The 13,694-nt window shown below is 35.9% G+C and overlaps 1 protein-coding gene across 2 annotated transcripts in view; it reads left to right on the forward strand.

Annotated features, from left to right (window-relative positions):
- LOC138179741 (protein Wnt-4) overlaps window positions 1-13,694 on the forward strand; it is a 75,598-nt gene that overhangs the window by 35,388 nt on the left and 26,516 nt on the right. The gene's annotated exons all lie outside the window — the stretch shown is intronic.

The raw sequence follows: 13,694 nt of genomic DNA on the forward strand, positions 1-13,694 counted from the left end.
TCACCCCCTTTCCGCTTATACCACCAGTTACCAACCACCCTGTATATTATTATGAAAAAAATGGAACTAAAATATTTCACAATATAATTGGCTAAATTTTTATAAATTCGTATAAATTGTTATCTGTTTGTACAGTCATCTCCATTGTATATTTGGATCAATATTTACGTTAGATCCTTTTAATATTGTTGATTTAAAATTAATAGAAAATTCTCTTTAGGAAGAGGAAAGTTGTGTACCTGGACGTTGTACACTTGACCACTTAGTACTTTGAGCACTTAAACATGTTGAGTGCTTCAATCGAAGTAGTTTGGAGTATTGGTACAATATTGATATATATTTGCAGTCTATGGTTCTTGTATACCTAATTAGTTAAATAATATGAGTACTCGAATATCTTAAATAGGGTAATTTAGTAATTAGGACAAGGTTCGAATTCTGAAATGTGTTGAAGAATTAGATATGTAATTCTAGCAAACATCGTCTTGTTTTAGAAACTGCCGTTATTTAAAAACACACATAACAGGACGTTTAGCAAACTCGTACGGAAATAGTGAAGTTAATGTGAGTATAGGCGCATGTACACAACTAGAAAACCGTACTTTCAATTTTCGTTCGCACCACACAAAAATCACAAGCCTGTCAGACTTGAATCTCAAGGATAACAAGTCCGTCTGATAAATTAGGGACAGATAACATTCTTCTTCCTAGTTTTTGTACCCCAGTTCGTTAATTCGCTTTTTAAAAGTTTTAAACTCAACTATTTAATGAAGATTATATGATTGTCGATGTCGAATTAAAAGAAGATGGTGGTACTATAAAGTGTTTCAGAATAAGAATTTATTGTAATTAATGATAATTAATTAAAAAACGTACAGAAAGAATTTACGTATAGAAGGAGAAATAAAATAAATAAATTTCAATAATAAAATTATATTTCATCTTTCCGATCTACTAAAACAAAAAAAAAATCAATACGTACAGACTATCTGCTTTTTAAAACTCAGGTTTTATTAGGGTAAGTCTTCTTTAAGTTAAAAAAGAATTGCTCGTTCGAATGTCATAAATATTCGGCGGTGTGTGTTCTTTCCGATTTATATGTCACGAAGGATCAAAGAGAGATGTGGCACGTTATGCTGAGAATAATCATGAAAAGAAGTTCTACAGCCGCGCTCGATAAATTTTCGACGGGTTCTACGGTCTGTGCTGGGGATCGAAGAGAAAAATAGACACGTACCGCTTCGAACAAACTTTCCAACCTCAACAATCGTCTTTATATAATGTTCCGTTTATTACTTACATTGCAATTTTTTTTATATCTGTATGGTAGGTTATTATATAATTTTCTCTAAATCTCTATGATATTTCATGTCATTTTTAAGTACTTAAAATAGTATGTTTTACTTATAATGACTCAAAAGTTTCTCTTTATTATTAGTAGTAATTTTATCCATGGAGAGGAGCTATAAACATTCTTTCCGTCCACTATAACCTATAATTCCTATATCGAGGATCGATGATCGCGATCGAGAGAAATGTTCCAGCAGACCGTATCCAGGAAACGAAAAGTCGGTAACAGACCGGGCCATGGTATTTATTCTCCGTCCCGTGAGAACGCTATACGTAAGCCAGCCTCTCGGTGTGTATTTACTCGCGGAATACGTGCGCTCTCGTGCGGCCAAGAAGACAATTACCTCCGCGGGGCAAACGGGCCCGGTCGTGTCGGCACGCTTTGTGCCGCGGCCACTTCTTTCCAGCCGTTCCTCGAATTTACGAAACGTTTCTGCAAGCGGCGCGTGCACCGCTGCTCTCACCGCCCGTTTGGAAAACCACAGGTATACTTTGTTTCCTTGTTGAGAATCGCTTTGGTATATTACGTGTTTTCATAGAAGCTGCAATACAAAATAGAAGGTTTTTGTGGAAAAGAATTGAATTCGAAAGTGTAGATTGTGTAACTATCACATATACTATTGAATTTTGTGTACTTTTTCTACAAGTTTTTCTATAAGTCGTGTTTCTATGAAATTAGATATATCGGGATTTGTGAGTTTCGGAGATAAAATACGGTTTTGGGAATTGGATTATTTTATGATATTTGATCAAGTTCGGTTTCGGGTAATCGAATCTCATTTCTCTGAAACGTTTCTATCGAAAGTTTACAATTTGCTTTCGAATAAAGTCTCTGCAGGTGTGACTCTAACACGATATTTGTAATGTCTTATCTACTGTAATTTACTCTTCAAACTTAAACAACGTTTTTGATAATGGAATCTGTTATCCCTTCCAGCATTTAATTCCCAAACATACATGTACATTTAAAATTCAATTCTTCCTTTATCTTAAATTTCTTTATGGAAACAATCTTAATATACCAACTAATCACATCAACAACTACAACATCGACCTCGAATTGCTTTAAAATAAACTCATTTTTCTGTACATACTCTACACTTACAACAGCATGACGAATTAGGATTTATTTACCATATCTCTTTTTCTAATCTCAAAATATATCGAACTTCCTGCAGCAACGTAAAATGTAATATTCCTCCTATTTATTATGCCAAACCCTGCTCTCCATTCAAGCCTTCATTCTGATCACCTCTATAAAAATCCATCTTTATACTGGAACCAGCCATCAAAGCGATTCAGCGTATTCATTCGGTGCCCCCTCCCTAAAACGAATCTACGTGTCGAAGAGGATCTGCGACAAGAAGTCAAGACAACCCGATTATCCCATGCACGCTTCTCGGCGTGTAGTCTCGGTGTCTCGAGACCGGAGCTCGCGCATGTGCCAACAGAATGTACATGCCGGTGGAGAGCGGCAAACCCATCCACTCGACCAAGTCAAAGTCTCTTCTCTTCCTCTAATTTTTCTTCTTCCTTTTCCTCTTTGCAGTACCTCGATCTTCTTTTCCGCCCTTCATCCTCTTCTTCTTCCTCTTCTTCCTGTTGGCTCTCTGCAATGTCCCATGCCTTGGCGGCGAGTGGGCGTCGGACGGCAATTAGCATACTCGCGTGATCAAAGCAGTGGGACACGTGCGACAAGAATTAACGACCACCAGCAGAACGACTCTTTCTTCACGGAGTGCGCGCGCGATAAATCGCGCTTCCGATGCCTTCGTCGACACCCGCCATGCCGCCCACACGCGTGGCCCCTCCCGTCGTGGTTTGTCCACGAGCACGCGGCGCCCTCTGCCCACTGTTTTCTCATCCATTTCGCCAACGGACCCAACGATCCGCCTTTGGCTTTCGGTGATCGTTTCGCACAGGTTATATATAGGCGGGCGCATTCTTTATCAGGCCATTGCCGGATGAATTTATACGGGATAATCCAGTGCTCGTTTCCGCTTCAACCACTTATGAATTATGTCTTCTCAGAAAGTAATACGTATTTGGCTCTTTTTGGAGGTGTATAGGTAGATTAGAAGTGAAGGATGTGTTTGGTGAGTAGAACTTGGGAACGACTGGTTTCGATTGCTCAATATAGTCTTGTAGATTGTTGAATATGTATTATAGACACTTGTTTTAGGATAAATCCAAATATTATTAATTACTTATCGTATAATTTGGAAATTGGATACATTTTTTTATTAGTACTAATACTCTAAATTAATAGTGTGATTCGTAGAAGGTAAGATTAGGATCAGATCTAGAATCTATTATTATATCAGGACTGTAGCAATAAATTAATATAACGTAAACCTCATTATTATTACTTAATATTGCTTACAAGCAAGAATTTCTGTTGTCTAATAATTCCAAGATGTAAAATATAATCGGACTTAAACATTATAACCTCAAAATTAAAAGAGACAAAACTACATATATTTCAGATAGCAGTAGATATAAGACAAGCATGCCACTTCACACGAAGGTTCTAAGTGCCATACAAAGAGAAAGAAACCATCGTAGAAAGTAATTCCCCTCGAGGAAATTCGACTATTGACCCCGAAACACTCGAGTGGCCTTTAGCCGGCAGGAAGTCTAACGGAATCGCGATCCCTAAAGCGAATCGAACGGAAGGTACACAGGCGCAAGATGGATTCGCAGCACGATTTTAATATTGCCACTTATCTCGAATTCCTTGTTACACGAGAGTAGCATTTTCTGGTATCTCGAATACATACTTGTTTCGTTGGTTCGGGATTCACGGTAATCCTTATGGTCTCTTCTGTAACCACCTACTCACGGAAAAGAATGCCATTGACAGAGTGTATAGAGAGTGTAGAAGCGTGATTTGCTGTGCAGACACGCGTGGTTGCTCGTAATCAGCTGCAACATTGTATGATGATCAGCCAACGGGTGTTTGTATTGCGATAGTTTCCGGGTCCTCCCTTCATGAGTTCTATTCTTTCACGATTGAGGGCGCGACAGTTTTACTGTTCGTTTTTATTGACAAAATTTTCTTGCTTGCTGATATAGATTAATAATTAATAAATTACGATTTGATTATTGAATTGTAAGAAGTGAAGTAAGAGTGAAGAAAGTGAAATTCATAGAATTTTCAGATTTGATCAAACATTGATAGTAAATTTTCAATTTCATTGTAAACTATTAATTAAGAAATTAGAAGTCGATTGGTAAATACGTCTAGGGTCTAATGTGACGAAAGAATAATTAAAGTAGAATTTCAAAGTCTAATAAGAAATCAATGATGAGTGTTATTTCCAATTTCATCAATTCAATTAAATCATTTATCAAACTCATTGGTACAGACTCCTACCTTATTTACTGTCAATTTTGTGGAATATAACCTCTAATTTGTAAAATTTGCATATATTATTTCATTTGTTTTATTGCCAAACTTGCTATTATTATGCATTGTTAGTACCTTATTAGTACTCTTACCTTGTAAAGCTTCATTGATAATATTAGCCCAGTTCTGCAAGATGGCTCAGTTGAGCGACAACGAATAGAAAGAAAAGCAAATAAAATCTTAACACCATATCAATAATCTCAATTTTCTTCAATTTCCCAAACACTGACTTCTCCTGATTTCTCCATCAATAACTCTTCAAATGGTTCTTCCCATAATATTCAGCCTTTCCCCCGGCCATAAATTAACCATAAACCGATTCAGTTAAATTGAATCAAGTTATGGATAGACGGTGATAGACATTTGGTATCGTTTGCGTCGCATGCCTCTTCTTCCATCAACTCGGTGTTATACCAAGATCATAACGTTCTTTATTTCACGCAATTCGTTTATTCTTATTTGCTTTAGGCGAAATACACGAAATTCAAAGCAGGAGAGAAAGGGACGGGGGCAGAGTGAAACGGATAGATACAGAGGCTGAACAAAACAACGTGAATGGTTAGGGGTCGATAATACAGGGAAATGTAAATCGCAATATGCTAATGCAAGCAACGAGAACGTTTGTCAAACCGAGCGTTAAGATCCCAGGCCAGGACTCCTTGTTTCACGCGTGAACGAGCCTTAACCCACCGCAAAACCAACGCCTGAACCAACACTGACTGTTTTCGCGCACCACCGTGCTGTCTATACCGATGAGTGGGTCCTAGCGGGGAGAGGGTGGACATGATGGTACATGAGGAAATATGGAATCTCCAATGTATACGAGTTATTAGTATTATTATTACTGTTTTGGTTACCAGTGATATCAGTGAGATTTTTGAATTGGATTAAAAAATAGAAGTAAAAGTTAGTAATATCATTTACCTTTAATATATATTTATAATTACTGATGGGAAATTGACGTATAAAATGGTAGTCCTTGAATTTATGAATTGTTATCGTTATTTTTATTTTTTTCAAGTAATATTAGTTACCAGAGATTTTGAAAGGGAACTTAGTGTTTAGAATGCAAAATAGTAGTAGATTAATAGCATTAGTAGTAGTAGTAGTAGATTTTTGATATTATCTATGTTTACAAAATTTCTAGTCACTAATATAAAATAGGAATCATTTTATGTTTGTGCAACTGTGAACAAAATTGTTTTTGTAGTCTCAAACAGCAAATAATTTTCCAATAACTAAATATAAAATAACTTTTCGCAACCTATATTTCTGTCAATGATAAAATTTATTTATTTGATTGATCATGACAGAAGATTACTAGAAATTGGTTAGAATATAAATTTAAATAAGCTAAGGAAAAAATTGTACAAAATTTAAAAAGGAAATATGAAATACTTCATATTGTTCCCTTCATCACTGAATTTGTGATTTAGTAGAGTATAATTTCCCATTGCTGTTTATTACGATTCATTGGTGTCATTTAACTGGTGGAATTGTTTGACTGAGTTGAGAGAGGGGGGCGGGTGGAAGGTGGAGAAAATGGTATTGATATGTAGTTATATTGGCAGGTTCTCGTACTGTTGTCCCAGATAGTTTTAATTTAGATTGTACGATGAGGGATAGAGATAGGCAGGCTTTTAAGAAATGAAAAATCCGGCCAGGGGCGGGACAGTAGGAAGGTACGGTGAAGAAAATGAAGCGTGTAGTGAATGCTTTTGTTCTTTGGCCGCCTTTGAAATGAAATCACTGATTTAAAATGTTGCTGACTACGAATCTTTTTGTTTCATCGAGCATTCAGATATTCTTGCTTTCTTGCACAGATCTATTTATTTTGTTATTTAAAAACAAACATTTAGTACAACAAATTAAATAATCTACTAACGTTCTTACATATTAAAAACAAATCTATTAAGGAATTTTAAAGAATCCTATCTTCTAATAAATTAATGGAAAGTCTAGCGAATTTATTTGTTACCTCGAGATTTACTATAATTATTTTCGCTATAATATATATTTCCCTATTGTAGTTACAGCATTATAATAATAATTACTTAAAACTTTGTCAAAAAATATTACAGTAAAAATACTTTTTCATTGAACGCACCATACTTAATTTTTACTGTCAATAATCTCCTCATTAACTCAATTAAATACTCTCCATCATAAAACAAACTCCTGCAATAACAAGCATCAGAATTACTTCAACTTCGATGGAACAATATTCACAATATTTATATAGTTCCACAAACAAGCCCATATGAATGCCGAAAAAGAGTGAAGTTCATTGTTTCAACTGGTCATCATCGTTCCACCGTGTTGAATATCACGTTACACAACGTGTTTGCCAATCACGCACGCGGATATATTTAATCTGGCCGGGTTTCATGTTTGCGTAGCCACTCCATGATCGCTAGGAACATGTAATTAAATTATCCATCGTTGTTTATTTCCACTGTTTTCTGAGAAAACAAGCACGCGCTGATTTCGCCGGTGTTGACGACAAACGAATCATCAGTGATGTTACAACAGGTCTGTGCATTCATTTGATGCGCGTATTAGGGCTTCCCCCACTCAATCTCCGTTGCTATAACGTGTTAGCTATATGCATCATATCTTGATGCATCAAAATACTACATAACCTATGAAGAATACGACCCTTCTATATTGGTATTGATATCTTAGCTCGTTTTCAATTTTAAGTCAATCTGTTTGGTCGGTAAGGTTTGGTCAGCGCTACTAGAACTGATGGAGTATAGCAATCAGATGAAAACACAGTGAGTTGTTGGTTCAGGTTATCGGGCTGTTAAGCAGCGCTCACGCGTGAAACGCGTAGTCGTCAAATTAATACTATATCACTTGGAAATTATAGGCGTTATTTATCATGCTAGATTGCAATTTATTTTAATTGCTAGTCAATATATAACGAATAATAAGTATGTATCACTTGGAAATTGTAGTACTTATTTTTATTTATCAAAAAACGTATAAGTTATCAAGCTAGATTGTAATCTATGTTATTTACAAGTCAATACACAATGAATAATGAGTATCTTTTCACTGTGACACTCAATTTAATACTAGAACTGCCGGTGACAAGTTAGGTATCAATCCTTTCATTAACATTTCCTCTGGATTGATTCATAATCAATAAGTTACTTTCAAAAGCTTTTGGGATTCAAATTCATTTAAAACTTCAGACTACATTGTTATATTTCTATTAAATTAAGATATAACGTTAAAGTATATTAATCCAAAAAATGAAATACAATGGAGTGTTAGATTCATTTCTAAGCCTGCGAAGAATTAAGGCTAACTAAATGTGATTATGTCAAACTTTACCATAATAGTAAACATGATAACTTTCATTATCACGTGAAAACATATTAATGTTACTCGCCCACGCGCATGCGCGTTGCGCGCATGCGGGATCCACCGTCGATCCAAGGAATTCTGTTCCATGGTAAACGCCGGAGGAGACCGGTAGTACTCTACTTGATATCCCAGGGGCACGGGGGCGTGCACCTTTAGACGCACCACATCCGCGTAGACGGTGTTCTCTCTCTGGCGTGCACCGCACCGCAGAACGGTGCAAAAAGGGAGGGAACAATGGGGATCCCATGGGAATGTATCCGCCGGTGCATCCCCTAATTAAGATTGGCCTTGTTTTAAGCAGCCCGGTAAATGATTCGCCGATCCCCTCGAGAAGAGCCGATACATCGGTTCGCGTACCAACTACATACGATCGACGAGTATACAGAAGAGTTCGTGACGTAATCCACCATTCTCTTTCTTCTTGCACTTCTCCCCACTCTTTCACCATCAACCCCTACTCCCTCCCCCTAACCTATCCGTTTTGTTGCGTAATCTTTCTGGAACGTTAAATTCTTGAAAGCACCGGTTGAAAGCCGGATTATTCCCTTCTCCGCTTCACCATCGTCTCTCTTATATTCTGGCTCTTTCTCCACAGTTTTCTTCCTCCTCCTCTTTCTTTTTTCACTCTATCGACCTCTGGTCTCGTTACGCGGGAAACGTTTTTAACCGTTCGACCGCGACAATGGGAACGACGGAGGATCACGTGTCGTTATGGTTTATGGCAGTGGTTCTTAACCTGTCATCCGCGAAGCATCTCCGGGGTGCTGCGAATTCCTCACACGCGGAACTAGTCATTTTTCGAATAAAGAATAATTATTTGCGTTTTTATTTATTTATAATTAGACTGTGGATTTTTATGCATTTATGAGATGCTTGACGGTACAAAAATGCGCACAACGCATATAATATGCAAAAGTATATAAAATATTTAAGGTAGAATATTTATTATGATATTTAAACATGAAACATTTGTATTCACGTTCCATTCCTTTAGTTATGCTCATAAAGATATAAAAATGCATAAAATCTACAGTCTATTTATAATAAATCACATCTCTCCAAATTTGAAGCTTGTTGATGAGCAGTCGATGAATGTTTTAGATATACACGTTTCAGGCGCATTACGGATCTAAGCGTTGATTTTAGTCATGGGGATCAGCGACAACGAAAAATTAGTTAAAGATCCGTGGTACACAAAAGATTAAGAACCGCTGGTTTATGCCGTAGAAAAGACGTGTAGGAAGTTGAAAGACGAGAGACAGGGAAAATGTCCGTGGAATGAGGGAATGTAATGAGTAACGCTGGTGAGAGGTTATCGATTATCGAGCGCAACTTACGATTCGTTAGGCTCGCGTGTGCTGTCTTGAGGAGGAGTGGGGAGGATTTAGCGAAGGCGCACCGTGCTTGTGAAGTGGGAGGAGATGTGTTGCGTTCCGTGTGGATCTAATAAACGCGAGCAAATTGGTAGCTGATGGGGCATAGCAAAGAGGGATGGCCAAGTGTTTCATTTTTGAAGCAATGGAATTCTTTGCGCTGCGATTTCTTTTGGGGGTTTTCAAAGCGTTGATTCCTCAAATACGTATTGTGCATCACGTTGCATTTTTCACAGTAGGCAACGTATTAAAGGCTATTTGTAGAAATTAGAACACAATATAATGTGTCGATTATGTATGAACGTATTAACGTATTTATTGTGCAATTTTGTATACAGGGTGGTTGGTAACCGGTGGTACAAGCGGAAAGGAAGTGATTCTACGCAAAAAAAGAAGTCGAAAATATAGAATAAAAATTCTTTTTAATTTCTTTTTTTTTTTTTTTAATTTTTCCATCGAGACAACGATCTACAGTGAGATCCGTTATAACGAGACGTGATAAAGTGCACGCGTACCGAGCGAAAATTCAAAATCGATTTTCTCGAAAACAAAGCTTCAAACGAAAAATTTTTATTCTATATTTTCGACTTCTTTTTTCGCGTAGAATCACCCCCTTCCCGCTTGTACCACCAGTTACCAACGACCCTGTATATAGATTTACTTAGAAAAATTTTCACATAACCTACATAAAGGAAATATTAGTCTGTTCCAAGATGAATGAACTGCGATGATTTTGACTTCTAGCGTGACTTTGAGGAAACATTTTTTTCATCATCAGTAAATGTTTTGAACACGTCTTGGAACTATATAAACTTCTAGTCATTCTTTTTTATCTTCAACAGCAACAAAGATAATTTAGATATTCGATTTGAGCGAGACGTGTTTTATATTTAATGCAAGATTTTATCTAACGTAAAAAGGTAGACAAATATTATGGCAAAGATAGGAGAGGGTACCGAATGCAATATCTATAACTTTCTCGGCCTACTCTTTCGCGGTTAATCTTGCGCGGAGCTACGGCGCGCGTTCCGTTTAAAAGCTTTAATCTTGTTAGAGCTAATTCCTCCGCCTATATCTTGTTAGATTCTGCGTGCTCAAACTATCAAGCTGACTTGTTTTCCTTCTGAAAGAAAATTAGCTGACCGGAAATCGAATGACGAGCCCGCGATATCTGGAATGTTTTACCCGCTGAAACACGTTGAAGTCACTCGCTGAATTCCTCGTAACTCACCTTCTCTTCCTTATTCATACACATGTACATACGTAGAACGATTTTTGAATGTTACCTTTGCAAATTTGAATTTCATGAACCGATACTGTACGTTCGATTTTGTTCAATCATTTTGCAATTGCAAATTTCCTGTAGCAGTTTATTTTTTTAATTTCCAGCACAAAAATTGAAATTGAAAAGACAGAAAGGTAGAAATTAAAATTAAGAATTCGATACAATTAAGAATTCTCTGTTCGATAGATTTGTTCAACCATTTTGCAATTACAAATTTCCTGTAGCAGTTTATTTTTTTAATTTCCAGCTCAAAAATTGAAATTAAAAAGACAGAAAGGTAGAAATTAAAATTAAGAATTCAATACATTCCCTGTTCGATAAAAAGATTATAATTAATTTTCCTTTTCAACGAAATAATCTAAATCATTCTAGAATTTCAAGGTAATAGAGTTTTTTACTAAAGGTTATAGCGACGAAAGGTGAAAAATTATGAAATGGAATTTTCATGGAAAAGGTACGAGGGAAGGAGGACAAGAGTTAAACGATAAGCTGCTCATATCCATGGTTAGGTGAGATAAGTTTTATGACATCCCCATTATTTCGAGAACCCTTTCCGTCGAAACATTGTAAGCAGACCCTCGGGACACCTATTCGGTGATAATTTTTATTGTCTCGAATGATTTATGTGCAACCCATTAGAGTACACGCTCTAGAAGCTTAACCTATCGATAGCTCTGGGTGTGGTTAAAGAGAATAGAAGAATTCTTGTTCTATTCTTTTTTTTCTCTTCTCCCCCTCCCCTATTCTTTTTCTCCTTTTCCTTTTTCTATTAAGTTGTCCGAAAAGTGTCTTTTTTTTTACAGACACGTGTTTTACAACGACGTATCTTTATACAAACATGAAACCTAATCTGTCGAGCGTTGTGATCTTTATTTTGATAGAATAAAATGGATCATAGGTTGTTCGATAAAATAATATAAAACGGAAAATGTTGTGTATCCATTATTTCCTTATAAAACGAAAGAAACTTTTCGGACGTCCTAATATTTTGGCTATCAGGAATGTATCATCTTTTTTGTAATTTCTTGTAGGTATCATTCTTCTCTTTGTAGAGTGAAATATTAATACATACTAGAGATAGATTATAAATATTCATACAATTTTATACTTCTCTGGATACAATTAAAGAAGTGAAACTTAAATAGGAATTTCTTTTACCCTTTATATATTATAATAAATACTCAATTTTACATATATTCTGTACTTTTACATATTGTATATATCTTGTAGATTTTTACATATTTAATTTGCATATTTAAATACATAAACTTCAGTTATTTAATACTTAAATATACAAGTCCTCAGTTTAACAATGAATATGTCTTTCAATCATTAAGAATTCAAACAATAATTTTAAAAATAATATTGATGAGCTCTTAAGGGATGAAAATTATTATCACAAATTATTGTTACACGTTATATTACATATATTATATAACAATTCCTAAAATAATATTCTTTAAGGACCATTATCTCACGTACTAATGAATAACATATTAATAAAAGATCAAAAGAATCTTTTCAGTGGATAATAATTAGCCACTGTGTATAATTATGCGTACATATATACGTGTATATGTGTTCTAACAAATACTATAGGAGAGTCGCTGTTCCTCTCACAACCGAAACTTTACCTCGTCCTAATTAGTATCGATTACCGAACATCCCCCTTTTCTCTGCCAGCATTATACTTATGCAACGTTCCTCGTTCGTATCTCATTCGATCCAAAGTGGCCCCCTCGTGACTTTCACGGCGAAAAAAGGGGATGACCCCCGGGCCAAAACTCTGCCCGAAGGGTGACCATTAGATTGCGGCGGGAACATCGAGGTGAAGTTTCCTCTCGTTGAATGTGCACGAGCACCGTGCTCTATGTTCATAGAGGAATCACGATCCGTGTCTTTCCTTCCGGCTAATTAATCCTGACCGACGATGACACGTACAGTAGGAGATGGGATGAAATGATTGGGGGACGAAGCATTCAGAAAGTCGCAAAAGTTCCTGGATCTATTACGTCTAGACGTTTTATAGAAGAATTAAATATGAAAGTAAAAGTTGTGCAGGAATTTTTCAGTTTGTCTTAATGGAAGATTCGTTTAAAAATATATATTGATTAAGAAATTCTATATTGCTTTCAAATCTGTCCAAAAGTTTCATTTAAAATAAGAAGTTCCCCGGAAGTCTTTTTCAAAAATTATATTTAAAATTTCCTTTGACAATCTTGAAAATACAACTCAAGATATTGATAAGGAAAGATTCTATATTTTAATTCTATTCAAAGCTTTCAGTGAACGCTTCTAAAGCATGGCTTAATAAAAATGTCTCATTTGTTACGCTCAGAAGTGCTCATTTGTCTGGATTGTTTTAAACAGCCCATCCGACCATTAACGATAAAAAATTTCACCCGTCTAGTTTACATAGTTTAAGAAATTAACAAGGAGGAAATAACAGAAAGTAAAGAAAAACCATAATTCTCCTAATTCTTCCACAAGTCGTTTTTAAAAATTCTTTAAATATTTAAGCTTAAAACATTAATTAAAAATCTCCTATATTCGAATCCTAAAATTTTATTTGAATATTCTTAAAACATGCGATCCAAGACATTGAAAAACAAGGGATTCTGTATTCTAATTTCACTCAAAAATTTTCTTTGAAGATTCCTGAAACACTACATCACGTACTAAAACTAACTTATATCCGAATTTCTATAAATACAAAATTGCATAATCCTGTGTAGTACTTGTTGTACACCATCAATAAAACGGCCAAAAGACACGCGGAAGCGTTGCCAAGCGCATTCCACGCGCGATTCACCAGATGCCACGAGAAATCTCAGAGGGCGATAAGGATAGTTTCGGTTTGAGAAAATGCAGATCAGAATTGTCGTTAGCCAAATAGAGCGAG

The sequence above is a fragment of the Bombus flavifrons genome, chromosome 1 (genome assembly GCF_040668555.2).
Source record: "Bombus flavifrons isolate JBK064 chromosome 1, iyBomFlav1_principal, whole genome shotgun sequence".
NCBI classification, from domain to species: domain Eukaryota; kingdom Metazoa; phylum Arthropoda; class Insecta; order Hymenoptera; family Apidae; genus Bombus; species Bombus flavifrons.